Below are 16,204 nucleotides of genomic sequence, written 5' to 3'. Positions count from 1 at the left end.
GTGTGAGGCAGGGAGCGTGCCATGTGAGTGATGATCAGTAGGTATGAAGGGGTGAGGGATCAGGAACTGGCTAGCGTGATGGATCAAAGGGTTACATGACAACCAGGCGAGGACTTCTTGGTTGACAGAAACATTCCTCAAATGGACAGCAGGGCATATCAAAGAAGAAGATGATGATGATGATGATGACGACAAAGATGGTGTGTGTGTGTGTGTGTGTGTGTGTGTGCGGAGAAAATAGAATAGACAGCATCCAGTATCCAGGATGATGTTTTTTCTTCATCTCAGGTCATTCTGTTTGCCTGTGTCTTTATCTTCTTCACTTGTCTCTGATCTCTCCCTGTGTCTCACATACATACAAGTGCATATGTAAATGTGGGACTGTCTCCTCTGCATGCATTTAATATATTTATGGTTTAGCCATAATATTAAACGATAAGTCATATTTCATTTGTTGTCATGTTAGAGAATTACTGTGTCAGTTGCAGTCTGATTTCTTATTATGAGTTGGGAGAAGTTGAGGCTGTTGGGAAAAACAAAATTGTGAAAAACTATCTGAGAAGGCATACCCTATAAGACATTCACAAGTTGCAATTAATAATTTTATTAAAAGTGGATAATTTACAAATTAATGCTTTTGTCCAAAGCCGAAAGACTGCAGAGGGTTTTATAACACGGCAAAGGACTTTACTGCTTTGGTTTCTCAAAGTGGCATTGTACGATGAACATGAGAAATACACTGTTCACATTTAATTCTACCAGGAATATGCGCTTGCACATATTTGATTGGCCAATGCAGCGCCTTGCCAGATAACAATAAAGGGGTTGCATTTTTTAAACAAGGCTATTGTCAGTCTGAATGTTCACTTTTTGACATTTATGTCTGCATATTTGATGGATTGTTACTAGAAGATTACTTTCTTTTATAAGAATCCATCAAGTATTGCTTCTTCATGATTAATTAAAGAACTAAATAAAAAAGAAATGTTGCGATTGCATATAAAATCAATGGAAAGACACGATTGGGTGTGAATAGGCAAAAATGTGTTCTACACGCATTTACTCGAGTTGCAAATATTTCAACTTCAACAAAAAGTGCATGCTAAACCCAATCTACGTACAGATACAGAAGAGAATAATAGAAGAAATAATAGATTTCTTTTTTTTACTAAATTAACACACTAAATAAAGAGGGTTTACCCTACGGTGCACAACAGTAATGCAACAAAAACTGATTGGGCTAAAACATTCACTAAACTCACACTGTGGTTTTCCTCTTGTGTAATAAATTCCCTCAGGTTTTGCTACCATCAATTGTTCTTGAAACTTATAAAAAGAGGTGTATGATTAATCTGTTATATTCAACACAAAGAGGCAAGCTGAGAATGACAGTACATGCAACACAAAGCAAGAAGTGAAAGAAATCATACTGGGTTGCAAGTGCGCCAGATTTATGTAACATCATGCAACACCCCAGTTCTAATTCACATTTCCTTTTTCAGAGTGAAGACTTTCTTTGTGCTTTTGAGGAAAACTGCAGCCATGTAGCCTATCTCTATGTATCACCACGTCCAGAACCCTGCGGCCTTTGGGAGGGTATAGAATCACACGGACCAAACATAATAAAGGTAATTTACTGCCAAGGCAAATTCCATAGCTCTGGGCCTCCACCCCATGTTAAACAGCCCACTGACCTTTAGCGTCTGATTTCATAAAGAGGGACACAATCCGATTAGGCCTGGACAGGAAAGGTCAAATGCACTGGCAGTTGTGGCGGGAACGTCGCCGCTAGCTGGCTGGAGACGTACAGAATGGCCACTGCTGTGTGGACTGCCGCCCTGTGCGAGTGTGTGAGCGTGCATGTGAGAAAAGGATAGAGGCTGCCCACGTGTGGGTGGATGGCAGAGGTGGGGGCAGCGACCGCAGTTAGCCTCTGTGGCCTCTGGAGCCGTTAGCAGAAAGGGCAGCATATCTGACATGGGTGGCGTGCTCCCTTTTTATGTCCCAGTGACCACACACACACAAACACACACTGCCACACAAACACATACACACCTGGTGGCACCAGCTTTACCTGATAGCTGATCTTCAACTTCACTGAGCCTTTCAGTGCATCACTGTTTCGGGGTATATGCATGTTGACTTTCTGTCCTTTTTTGTTTTCTTTTGGATAGTTGTGAAGGTGCAGGCTTCACCGATTGTGCTGAATCTCTATTTGACAGCTTCAAAGCTGATCATGCCTTTGTTGTTGTTTATTTCAACCTGAATTTAAACCACATCGTCTTGTTCTTCTATACATTAAATGCAGAATATGTGATGTCTGGGTGTGGAGGATTCGGATGGTGTGAGGAATGTGCTGGTTAAAGGCACATTTCACAAAGTGGGCTACTAAATGGAAAGTAATCTATGGTGTAATGTGACTAGAATTGTTACATTCATTAATTAGTCAAGTAATGTAATTTAGTTTTCAAAGTAATGTGTAACTGATGACAAGTAACTTGCCCAATACATATTTTTGTAGTTTTGTCCTTCATTCCTATCTATAATAATAAGTTTTAAATAAGTTATAATTCAACAGAAATGTTCTTTAAACTACAACTATCTTGCCACATCTCAATTACTAGGTTCATTAATCCAAAAATGTGTGCTTTGTCCAATTGACTTGCAATTAAGAAATATAGTGCTGCGCTGTTTCTTTATATCAATTCATGCAGGAAGTAAATGAGAATCGCTGACCTAAATGTCAATTTCATAGTATTTTATAATTTTGTGTACAAGCACTGATTTCATGGATGAAATTGTGCATATTCCTGTATATCTTCAATGTGTGCGCATGTGTGCGTGTGCATGCGTGTGCGTGTGCATGTCAGCACAGGTAGCAGAGCTGTCGTCTGTTTTACGAGGTGCCCATTAAGGAGCTCACATGGATAATGCTGATTACGTGGTGCGCTGCCAGGATATACTGTAATGTGTGTGCGTGTATGTTTGTGTGTGTGCGTGTGTGTGCAGCTATACAGGGTATCTAACTATTCAGTACCTATATTTGTGCATCAATGTGTATGTGTATGTTATGCATATTTGTGTGTACATTTATCGCAGGATATGTGACCAAATTTGCTTGTGTGTGTGTGTGTGTGCTATATGTGTAAAGTTTGGGATGAATGTACATAGTCGGTGTGTCTTGCAGGCGTGTGTGTCATAGTTAATGTTGATTGTGTCGGGGCACAGCGAGGTGCTGACAGTGTCGCGTCTGCTGAATGACGGAGATGATGTTAACAAGCACAGGGAGGCGGTCACCTCCCCCCTGTTTACAATGTGGGGGTGCTAAAGCTGTCGAGACCATAACTACCGCACGCTGCTGTGTGTGTGTGGGTGTGTGTGTGTGCACTAATATCTCCTTGTCCTCCACCTCTTTGTTGTCACACTCCTCATCTCCAGATCGCTGCAGAGCGGTTTGCCTGGCACTCCAACTGAGAGAGAGAGACTGAAAGAGAGACCTTTTCAGTAAAGAAGCCTATAAGCCCACGTTAGAGGAATATATGAATAATAAGACTCATATGAGCACGTGTTCACAGTAGCAATAATTATTTTGATTGGTGATTATTCTCATCATTAAATAACCAATCATTATTGTAATTAATAACAAATCTTTCAAAATTAGTGAAACAAATAGTGAAAAGTACCAATGCAGTTCTAGAACACAAGCTGGTGTCTTCAAATCGCTTGATTTGTCTGACTAATAGATACCATTTACTTTATTTCACCAGGATAATGAGCTCAGTATCAACTCAAAATAATTGCAAATCCTCACATTTGCATGTTGAAAACAGAAAATGTTTGGCATTTTAGCTTGATAAATGATTTAGAAGATTCAGTGATGTGGTATGTATGTATGTACAATCACTAACGCTGTGTCAGCCACTGTCAGTTGCAACCTAACGAGCTAACAAACAACATCATCAAATAAAGGAATGCTAACTACACTGATGTACAATGATTCTGATACATCTGCATCTGAGCGAGGCTTAGACATGTAGGCTATGGCTGAATCTCTCCAATGTTTCCTCTAACGCTAACCAATTTGATGCTCACTGCTCTTTCACCTACCTGGCGCAGTGGTGGTGGGCGGGGGATGCTTGGATCTAGTATTTCTCAATGAGGGAGAAAGTATATGTGCTTCTAGTCCCTTTCCAGAGATTTTGAAATGAGAAACTTTTTTATGGGGGAAAACAACGTTAAAGTACTTTACATAGGAAACATGTTTGGAGTGGAACTTTAAGCATGATAAAAAGCCTAGGCTACATAAAGATATTGGGCCTCATTCAAGAAACATTTGTACACACAGATTTACAGATCTGGCCGCTGACAGATGTTTTTTGGTTCAGGTTACTTCTATTTTCACTTATGCATGCAGTGTACTGTGAAATAAGCAAATACAGAGCTAGGGCAATAGTGCCCACCAGCCAAGCTGTTGGCACTACAGTTTAATCATCCATCTATCCATCTATCAATCCATCTATCCATCCATCCATCCATCCATCCATCCAGGGGCATAGGTTTAAACAGTGCAAACAGTGCAGCAGCACTTGGGGCCGTAAAGGTACTTTATTGCAAAATTCATTCTCTGCATTTTACCCATCCCTCTAGAGAACAGTGGGTAGCCGCTGTGCACCGGGGACCAACTCCAGATCTTTATCAGTGTCTGGTCAATGGCACTGACCGAAGAACCTAACATGTTTTTGATGGTGGGGGAAACCCACGCAGTCACAGAGAGAACAACACAAACTCTACATAGGAAGGCTGAGACAACCAAGGTTTGAACCCAGGACCTTCTTGCTGTGAGGCCACAATGCTGGGCGCCAGATTTTGAGCAGGACTTTATTTGAAACATGGTAAAAATGCAACTATACTTATTAAGCACTAGTGCACACGCAGCTCATCTCCTACCACAAATGTGCATATCCCCCTTTGCCGTGGTTTTACCCACAAAAGTCTTTAGCAAGCAAAATGTTGGAGCCATTCTGTGTATTGGTATGGTGTGGCGCACACAAAGTATAAAAAAATCGTTTTCACAGAATAAGAATTGTCTTATTTTCTTTTTTATATTCCTGTCACAAAGCTACATATACAGTCGTGATTGCTGGGTAATATGTGTAAAGTTGCCCAATCTTAAGTTTCTATTTGATCATGTGACAAGAGGAAACGAGCTAGGTGAAACGCAAAATCTGACAAGTAGACTAGCAGAGCACACGTGCAAGCTAGCAGTCATGCTAATCAAACATAAAAGTTGTTTCAAGAAGAGACAGGAGAGAAAATAACAGGAGGAGAGGGTTGCAAAGCTCACAAATAAGATTGTTTTGGATTATGCTCAATGCAGGCTCGTTGGAGGCCATTCAAATAGGTGAGTACACGTGCTTTTTCATTGGGTGTGGCTGCCGTACAGCTGTTTGAAAAGCTGTTATCATTTCGGGGTCGTGGCCCTCCAGCACCGTGCTTGTGAGTGTTAAACTGTGTGTGGTTAGCTGGCCTGTTTTCAGGACATGGTGTTGTTTTTAAATAGCCAGCTTTTCTTTCTTATTCATCATAATGTCTTACCTCTCTGTCGAAGAGGAATGTGGTTGCGGTGATTCGGAACGTTATTGTACTGACAATGCTCGAAAAGTCTGCTCATTTCAGCACAGTGGACAACTCCCCTGCACGCAGCTGTTTGTAGTGACGTTTCAGGATTTTGACAATGACAGCACTGGCCATGCTCCTTATAACTTTCTCTTTGACTTCTGTACTTTGCAAATACAAAAGTCTAGGTGACACCGACTCTAAAATCCATCACTTTAGATTGCAGCAGCAGGTGTCAGTGTTGGAAAGAAGCACATAAAGAGAACTGTTAAATTTAATATGTTAATATGGACAGAAATTAATTTAAGGAGGTTAAGTATTTACTGCACCTAATCTTATCAGTTGTTAAACCGTGCATAATGAGGAAACAAGGCACACAAATTTGCCAATGTAGCGTTCCCTTCAAGACAGGAACTGAGGGTGTGCTTCATGACTGTGGAGACCAAGGGCCCATCACATCCTGCACTGGGGCCCTACACTACTGCATCCATCCATCCATCCATCAGTCCATCCATCCATCCATAATTGCATATGCATCTAATTTTATTCAACATTACTAAGAAAATAAGAAAACATTTGAGAATGAGGCCCATTCTGTCTGTATTTAATAATGCAAGGTGTAAGAAATGGTCAGATTTTTGTTTTTTGCTTTTGTTGTGTAAAACATTATCAACAGAGAGTGAAGAAGTAACGGTTCTGACGTCATAGGCGTCTATGCATTGTGTTGCAGAGATATCTACTGATGGTAGCATGGTAAAGAGCTAGCCCCGGCCCATCCTGTGTTGTAATAACACTTGTGCCTCGAGAGGCGATTGTCTGTTTATTTTAGGCCCACCCCATAGTTTCAGCTGGGAGATGTGTATGAATGTTACACAAGCTCTCTTAGCTTTTTTAGTCTAATGAATAAACTAAATAAACTCATAAAATTTCAAGAAAGGAAATATATTACACGCTGCATCCATGGGCTGACTTAACACCTAAGTGTGATTTCCTGGATGATTCCTGGGAAACTGAGTTCAATGACTCACATAATATTAAAAGCTCACTTATGGTATCAAATAAACAACTTCTTTTGCAAAGTCCATGTGGTCCCAACACTCATCACAAAACACATTTAATTTTGGTTCACTGGCAGGCTGCTGAGCCCGGTTCCCTTACCTATTGCCCGGCTCCAGTTCTGGCACCCATTCCAGACTCAGGCAGCTAGGACTGCTAACATAGCCAACTAGCTAACGACATGATAGCTGATATGCTGCCGCTTATTTTTTTGGAGTATGAATTCGACAGGTTGAGAGTAGTCTCGATTCTTGCACATTGCACCTTTAATCCCTCTGCAAACTAGAACAGCAGAGGTACATCTACAGGGAAATAATTTTTCTGACATCTTGCTCATAGTTAAAGTATCAGATAGCTCTGAATTAATGGAAGCCTGTTCCAAAATGTATGCAGCTGTATATATCATAATGCCATCAACATATTTCTCATTCCCATTATGGCATAAAATATATGTCATGTTTATGTCAGTGTTTAGAAAACTGTGGATTGAAACAAATCTTTAACAGTTTGCACAGAAAACTTATGCCATCTGTGAAGAATGCCCACAGCCAGCAGCCACACAACATTATTTTAATTTGGAGGGCTTAGAGGTTTTGGTTTCATTGTTTTGGGTGCATTTCAGCATCCTGTAGCACAGTATAATATTAACATATTAAAATGAAGAAACTATCTTATGTGATACTGAATCTTTGGACATATCTGTTTGCATTCTGGTGGTTTTCAGTGCAGAAGGGAGCCCTTTTCATGAAAGTCTGGCTTATACAACTCCAACACTTCAATTTATCAAAATATTAGCATAATGGCCGGCATCACAAGTCACTTGCTATTCTGGCTGATCTTTCAGCTTTTTGGAATTCAATAGATGTTACTTGGAGAGAAACAGCAAGATACAAGGCTCTTAATGGGCCCAAGTTAAAAGCTTGGCCCTTGTAGAGCACCAGAAGTTAAAAGCTTACATAGAGTTATCATAATAGGCCACCCTCAACGTCAGCCAAGTCGTCTTTTTGAAGCGAGCGTAATTTCCCATGATGATGATGATGATGATCGGCCAGACAACATGCTCAGAAACAATTAGCGCTGGTCGCTGAAGTGGACACTTTCCCCCAGTCAGGCATCGAGGTCCAGGGCATAAATAAGTCCCCTTGTCAGCCATTGCCAAGAGACAGCTAATGACTCTCATTAATATGCAAAATAGCAGCCATTTTTTTCTCTTTGTGTGTGTGTGTGTGTGGTTCCTCATTTTGCGCACTTGGTCCGTCCAGTGCAAAGTGACCACCTCAAGAAAATTTCTAATTGCAAGTCAATTATGTCATAGAGCCCGTTAAGATGTTCATTTGTATGCAAATTCAGAAGCTGCTGGGAGAGGAGAGGGGAGCTGGCGTCAGACAACACGGAGGAGCAGAAATACTCACTGAGCGGTGACCCGCACACAAGAGTGGCCAGTACCCGCATGACATGATTCATCATTATTTTGGGTGTTCAAATACTGAACACTTGAAGGCTTTTCATGTAGTGAGATTGTAAGCTGCTGAAAAGTGTTAAAATGTTACATACAGCTAGCCTGGCTCTGTCCATATGTTTTGTATGGTATATCAAGGCCTTTAGAACACAAGAGGAGATATGAATGTGAGCATCAGTCCGAGTAAGTGTTTGCTGTCAGAAATCAAGGGCCGTGTCTTTATGCGCAGTTCAGAGTTCTTGGTGCAGTTATTTTTGTGCCATCAGACTTCATTTGGCATTGTTCTCATTTGCCCTAATTAGCTGAATTTAAGGCATAAATGCTTAGGAGTTACAGTAGCTACAAACATGCTATTCATAAAAACACTATATTTCTTTGGCTGAATGTTAAGATTTTTAAGAAATATTTTTCAGTAACAGAGAGATTTTCCTGCCTAGCAATTGCTAAAACTGCCTACTAAGTGGCACTTAAATACCAGCATGATGGTGGTGACTTTCATTCAGTGCATTCAAATTATAGTATTTTTTAAAAGGCCACTGGCATGTTCACTAACACTAGCAGATTTCTTTATGTGTAAAATTAACATGAATTCGGCCCAGTGTTTGGCCAGTTATACAATTAATTTACCAGTCAATGTTAACAATATTGGAACACAAGCTTAATTTAATTGTGTAGTTTATTTGTATTCTTCAAAGTTATGATTTAAAGGGTCAATATTATAGGACATTTTGACATGTCACAGTAAGGGCTGCAATGATTAATCGACGATGTCGAGTATAAAAATTTGTCGACGCGTTGTTACAGAGAGGCTGTTTAAGGGAGAGATTGCAATCTTCTTATTAAGAACATTTCTTGTTGTTTATTTCTAATTGCAATGCACTACATGGAATGCTGGGGGTAGTATTGCTTACATTGTCTGCCATGACTGCTTGACTAAGACTACTCACAAAGAAGAAGCATTCATGCAAGAAGCGAAAAGTAAGAACAGAGAAATAGCAGAACCTTTTTTTTTTCTTTAAGTTTTGTACGCTATTTAATCACAAAATACACTTTTTGGGCTGTTTGAGATGGGAAATCAACTGTGTAGAATTTGAATTTTGGCAGTTTTTACGAAAGATTATGGCGAATCCAAAATGTGCTTGAACGTTTTTGGGATTGAGAAGCTCCACAAGCGCCTGCTGTCTTGTATTCTTTCCTGTTTTCCGCCTGGCATTGATACTGGTGTTCATTCTGAACAGTAAACCTTGTTCACTTAATGGTAACGTTAGCTAGTTAGGCTGTGTGTTGGAGATCAGTAATTCACATAAAAGATTTAATTAGTTGGTAGTAAATGGTTTAATTAGGGTTAGGGTTTAGAGTGTGACAAAAATATCGAATAAATAATTAACAGATTAGTTGAATAAGAAAATAATCATAGTTGCAGCCCTAGTCACAGAACAACTAACTCAATTGCTATTTTCACTTGTCACCATTCATTATAATTGAATTTTACTTATTTATGTAAAATATCCCAAAATATTTAAATGACTTGGTGTCTTAGCACAGCCTCTGGAGAATACAAACCACGATGTGACACTTGCAATCTAGATAATAATAATTCATTTAAAGTTGGAATCTTATAAATCCAGATGAACTTCCCACGTTCAATTAGTGTCCAATAAATTATAGTACTGACCTGTTGTAAGACAGTATGCGTGTATGATGTTGAACCAATTTTGAGCAGATGTTGAATAGCGGCCTGTAATTTTGCTAATAGTGATGAATAATAAGCATTTCTTTTGCAGTGAAGTCCCAAAAACTAATTTGAAAGTATCTGCAGCTCTTATTCAGTGCAAGCAGTGGAGTCAGGGTGTGGAACGGAGAGCTCATCATTTCATCAAGCTATCATCCTGAAGATACATACCCTTGGTTTAGCAGAGTGGGCCAGTCCCACTAAATGAATCCCAGATCCATCATCCTGCTGTGATCTGATCTGATCCCCTCTGCTGTTGATTAGACGCGTATTGAAGCGAGGAGCTAAAACATCAATATGGGGGGGTGCAGGGAGGAAATGTCAGAACATCATGGAGGAGGAGGGTGAGAAAATGAAGAGAGAAAAGGATGACACCCTCTAGTGGATGAGGCAGATATATATCTATCTATTTCTGCTTATTTGTCTGCACCTGTATCTCTTTCTATGCAAACATGCCTCCCTATGTATGTGTTTGTGTGTGTGTGTGTGTGTGTGTGTGTGTCTGTGTGTGTAAGTGCCGACCATCTCCGCTTCATCAAGAGCGGTAGAATATCCTGGTGACATTGAACAGTCATTACAGCAGCCATCAGCAGTTAATGAACGGATGGAGTTCACAGCAATCCCACTAAATTCATTATCACTGTATTGGACTTGACGGTGCAGATTAATAATTGGTTTGTCTCGCAGATATTTTGGATGATTAATATGGGTATTGATTAAGAAGAGGAGGAGGTGGTGTGAGTTTGTGTTTGTTGATAGGGGTGATATGAGGAAAAGTGCGCACACCAGCAGTGGGCTACAGGAAGTCAATGGGTGGTCATTGGAGAAACAGATCAGGGCAGCGGTGAGAAAATCACTGCAGCCCAACTTAATCAAAGCTGTGGTTTGTGTCCCCCACCTTCCAGCAAACACAGGAGTGCAGGAGTCCAAATTCCAGGTAGAATACCTTTTAGCATGTGATATGAAGCGCAAGTGTAGAGGTGGATGAGCAAGTTGTTGGCAAGCATTCAGACTGGACTTTCTGCTTTATATTTAATCATTTTACTGGAAGCTGTAGTAACACACTCACACATATATAGCATTTTGCTTTTTAAAAATATGTTTTGGGTATTTTTATTAAAGACTAGATTGGAACAGTGGATGTTGTGGTTCCAGCATCTTAACTCCTAATCAAACAAAACAAGCTAGCAAGGGCTATTTTCGGTCTAAATACGGCCTAGTCCATGATGTCATATAGTGACATTGACCAACAAAAGAAACTTTAATTTAAAATTTGAAAATGTTTTTGAAATCCATTTGTATACAGTAGCCAGCATATCTCCCTGTTTTTATTTCTGTGTCTTTGTGTATGTGGTGTTTTTGGCCCGTACAGCTGACTCTCAGAGGAGACATCATCTTGTCTATCTACTGAACTCAGATTCATTACTATTGATCAGCCATGTACTGGATATATAGATCCACCAAGTATATAGATAAGCCATTTATTATGGGAGATCTTGTTCCACGTGTATAGATTTGCCATGTGAGCGTATAGATCTACCACAGACAGGTTTAGTGCTCATTATCTGCATCTGGACTATCTGAGAAATTGTTCGTAACATTTGCAATTTCCTCTTTTTATCCTGCCGTCAGGTGTGAGACAATAAACAGAAAGCAGGGAACTGGTTTAGGGAATGCACCCATGATGTCTTTTTATTGTTAATAGATAGTGAACAAAAACGTGTAAAGCTGTGGATTTAAGCTTTAAGGGGTTGATTTGATGGGGTGGGGTGGGGGTGGGGGTGTTAAAAGATGAAGCTGTCATACTTACTGTGAAATAAAACACCTTGATAAAACTGTTTTTCCTATCCCCAAAACCTGTTTGCTCAATTTGATCAAATATGTCACTTTGAAAAGTACAACTATAACAAAAAAGATAAAAATAAATAGGTATAATGCATTCACACAATCCCAGACGTCTCTGAATAGATGGATTTACAAGTGTAAAACCAAAATACCTTTATCACAGAGGATTGCTGTCACAGAATTGGACGTCAGGAGTTGAAATTGTCAGCACTGAATGGTTCTTAGTCACAAATGGATTGAAGTTATCTTTCGTTTTCCTGAGAGGGAGGGGGATTAAAATAACATCAAGAATAGAGTTAGCATTATATTCACCTTGCCCCCCCCCAAAACATTATTCTATCAACTATGCTACCACCTCTTCTCCTTTGTAATTTACACATACACACATATGCACACACAAAACATGTTACGAGGATACATCCAGACGTCACTGGCCACCCGTCGTCATCATCAGCATCTGTGGAGATGATAAAGTGACGCTGGGCTTCGTTTCAACAGAGTGAGGGAGAGGAGGCATCCCTCTCAGATTAAAGAAAGCCTCGGTTTCCGCAGGGACAATAGTGAGGAATTACCATATGAATATGACCACGGCACCTCGGCCTCTTAAGACCATCAATCTCCCCACGCCAAGCGGCGCGACGCCAGATAACCCCCTGGATATCCCCTCTTAACCTCAATTTCTCAGGATGTATTAAGAGACAGTCGCCACACAGAGGAGGGGAGAGGAGAGGGAGTCAGGAAGGAGGAAGGGGCTTGGTGTGTACTGGCAGGCACTACCATTTCTCTCTGCACACCCTCCACCCCAACCTGAAACAAGTTATAACGCAATTAATCTTGTCCCAGAGGGAAAAATATGGCAGCTAAGTGAATTTTACATGAAGATCCTCCCTCTACTTACCCTCTTTTCTCCTGTATCACAGCATCTATCAGTTGGGAGAGATAGGTGATGAAGGGGGTGGGAGTGTAAACTGTAAGTATGTATGTGTGTATTAGTATGTGAAACTTATGGTAGTATGGAGGAGATGATGGTTCGATGTTAGTATTACTTCTGCTGTACACGGCAAAATCACAATCCAGAAACAACATCCCCAGGGAAGAATGGAAAATCTAAAATCCAAACGGGCATCAGAGACAGGGATACTTGACAAAGAATGAGGTGAAAGACAACTAAACAATGGGCAGACATGGACTTGTATACAACATTGAGGGCAGGATGATTGGACATAGGTGTGAGACATTAGGGCCGGTGCAAATAATCAGCCAAAGAAACACAAAGACGAAGAAGTAAAAGTCACACAAGACACACCAAGAAGGATCATTTAAAATTCAAAATTCAGAATAAAGCCTGTCATGGGGACCCGTATGAAACGATATAAACATACTGAAAATACTAAGCTAGCATTTTCTTAGCTTATGACCCAAAGGTCCTCGTGGATGTTGGTTTTATATATTTGTATTGACTTTGAATTCAAATGTTATGTTCTAAGATAAGATATCTGCAAATCACAAAACCTTCAACCTGTGTGAGTATGTTTGTGTGTCTGTGTGTGTGTTAGATTTGTGAGTAGGCGTTCCAGGATGTGCAGTGACTAAACACATCCTGCTCTCCAGGTGTCAGCTGTTTTGATTTTATTTGTTCCTACTGCGCTGCCAGTGCTCATCCATTAACAGGTCAGACTATAACAACACCTCACTGGCATTTGAGCTCTCTGAACAATGAGCGTGTGATATCAGACACTTTTTAAATTTCCTTATTTTGACAGGTGTGATGTTAAAACTGCCCGTGCATTAAAATATTCCAGCACATCCTTTTATGCAGTTCAGTTGAGGTGATTTCTAGATGTCTGTTGGCACTACCCAGAGTAACTATACCCTGGAACTAGGAACCTTAGGAGGAACTCACTGCGTTTCCACCGGTCTAAATGTAGTTCTAAGGGGGGATGTTGCCTTGCAGTGAATTTCTGAATGGGTGAGTAGAGACTACTGGCTTGGACAGTAGAATGTCGGCTGTTTTTCTGCTACTGCTCCTCTCTTCTCCACCTTTTTTTGCAAACCAATAAATCAAGAGAGTTGTTTTTTCATCAGTAAGAAAGTATTTATCTTCTCCAAAACAAGAGGAACAGCTGATTACAGCAGGTAATAAAGGTTGTTAAAACTCTCGTTCCTCCGACGCCCAGGCAGATGCAGACGTGATGCTGCAGCTGGTCTGCAGTTCTTGTCGGCTGGAAATGTTGTAATAATTTGTAATAACCTTCCAAACTGTCGCGATTATTTTAAGAACTTTATGACTTTATCTAGTTTGATATTAAATTTGTAACAAACTTTATTGTGCGTCTCTCCATTATACCCACACATAAAAAAGCTGATTTAATGGTCAAGGAAAGCCTATAGTTTTTCATTATATCAAATCTGATGTTCATTTATAAATTTTGCTCATGGATAGTAGTTACAAATAATGATGCCTGTGCATCGCTGTGTACAGCCAGGCCTACAGCCTACGTCAGCTCGTTAATTTGCCTAATCTTCGCAGGTCTTTAGACCACGGTGGAAACACACACAACAGTGGGCTGAAGGAACCTTTCAGTTCCTTGAAAAGAGATCCGGGACTTAAAAGTCTTAAATGTGAGGTCCTATGATGTGTGCAAATGCAGTATGTGCTGTGTGTTCTGTGTACCAACACAGGGTGTCCACATGTCTCGAAAAAGTTTATCTCTGCTGCTGAAACTCTGATCCAGTTATAAAGTGCTGCTGAAATAATTTTCTATGAATGATTCTGTGAGTCAGGTTGCTGCACTAGAATCAAGACAAAACTTAATTTTAGAATTAAATGAAACAAGATGAAAAATTTGGATCTTTTGAGAAAATAAGATGTGAAAGACAAAAATAATGTGTAGTTCATTTGAATTTTGCTTTTATATATGTATCTTCACTGTATTGACCAGGGCAAATTGCTGTTTCATTAATCTTTAATTAATGAGAATGAATGAATTTGTTAGACTTTATAGTCAAGTCAGGCCAATTTTATTTATATAGCCCAATAGCATATATCACAATTTATGCCAAGGTGCTTCACAATCTGTACAGCATACTACACCCTCTGTCCTTCTGTTGATTTAAATGACGTAAAAATCCCCCCCAAAAAATTTTATAATGAAAAACAGAAATCTCAGGAAGAGCAACAAAGGAGGGATCCCTCTCCCAGGACAGACAGACAAGCAATAGATGTGTGTATAGTATAGATTCACAAGAGAAAACATTTGCATATACAATTAAGATGACAAAATGTAGAGTAGTGTTTATACTCTCCCCACATTGTCTACAGCTATTTTTCCATGAACACAATGTGTAATGTTACAATTTGAAAACTAAAACAGAGTTTTCCCCCAATACCTCCAAAATTCCCCAAACGTTGCATATTAAAACATGCCATCATATCAAAGTCCACAAAGATAAGTCAAAACAGTTTTGTCTGAAGCTACAAAAATAATCATTTAAATTATTCTCAAAAGTATCACCCGCTTAAGTAGCTTAAGTTTTATGTACTTAAAAAAAACTACCTTTAAGTCTCCTTAACATCGTCGTGCTAAAGGAGGCAACAGAAATACAACAAAGGGAAAAGGTCAGATAATTATTGAATATGATCGACTTCTCCATTTGTCAAGCAGATGTACCGGCAGATAACATAATGTACATGTCAGAGAGAGACAGTGGGAGATTCATAGCCTCGAAGGAAGAGAGACACGGGGATATACTTGGAGAGGAGAGGAGACAGTGATGTAGATGCATCAACCTTTGTGAGAAAGAGAGACAGAGAGCTGTAGATGGGAGAAGGGAGAGAGAACACAGGTGTAATAGATTTCTGGTGTCTATATTTCATGTTGAAAATTGGCCGGTACATCCAAGCGGTTTGATCTATGGGGGCCGTCGTCTTAAGAAAAAACCTTAGTAAATGTGTAATTTCTCCCTTGATGGAACACAGGCGAAAGGCTATTCTTCTTATTCCCCTCTTTCCCCCTCTCTCTCTTTCTCTTTCTCACTCTCTTTCGGCTTGTTTCCACGCTCGCTCCCACCCTCCCTCCTCTCCTCTTCATGCTCCTTGATGTCTCCATTTCATTACTAGCCCTCCATCTATCAACCTTTCCTGTTTTTTTTTTTTCCCAAGGACTGACTTTCCTCACACACAGTTTTGGACAGGGCTGCTGTGATTGTGGTTGTATATCTGCACCATGGTCTTTACAACTGTTTGTGTGCGCCTGTGCAAATCTGCACACCTGCCTGGCTGTTGTTTGTAGGATGATCGTGTCGATGTGATAAGTGTAGTCTTGCATGAGTTTATGTACTTATGTGTGTTTGTACTTGTTCCTACTTTGCATTTCTGCAACTCTTCAAAAGGCCTCTGGTAAGCATCCACATATATCTTTGACTACATTGACACACATGAATACATACCCATACTGTCCATATATGCTTGACTGCCTACATTTGTGTCTGTGGCC

Source organism: Micropterus salmoides, unplaced genomic scaffold (assembly GCF_014851395.1).
Source record: "Micropterus salmoides isolate LMB-PRFRI ecotype aquatic unplaced genomic scaffold, ASM1485139v1 Ms_hic_scaffold_14, whole genome shotgun sequence".
NCBI lineage: Eukaryota > Metazoa > Chordata > Actinopteri > Centrarchiformes > Centrarchidae > Micropterus > Micropterus salmoides.
Note: the sequence above shows the minus strand (reverse complement) of the source record.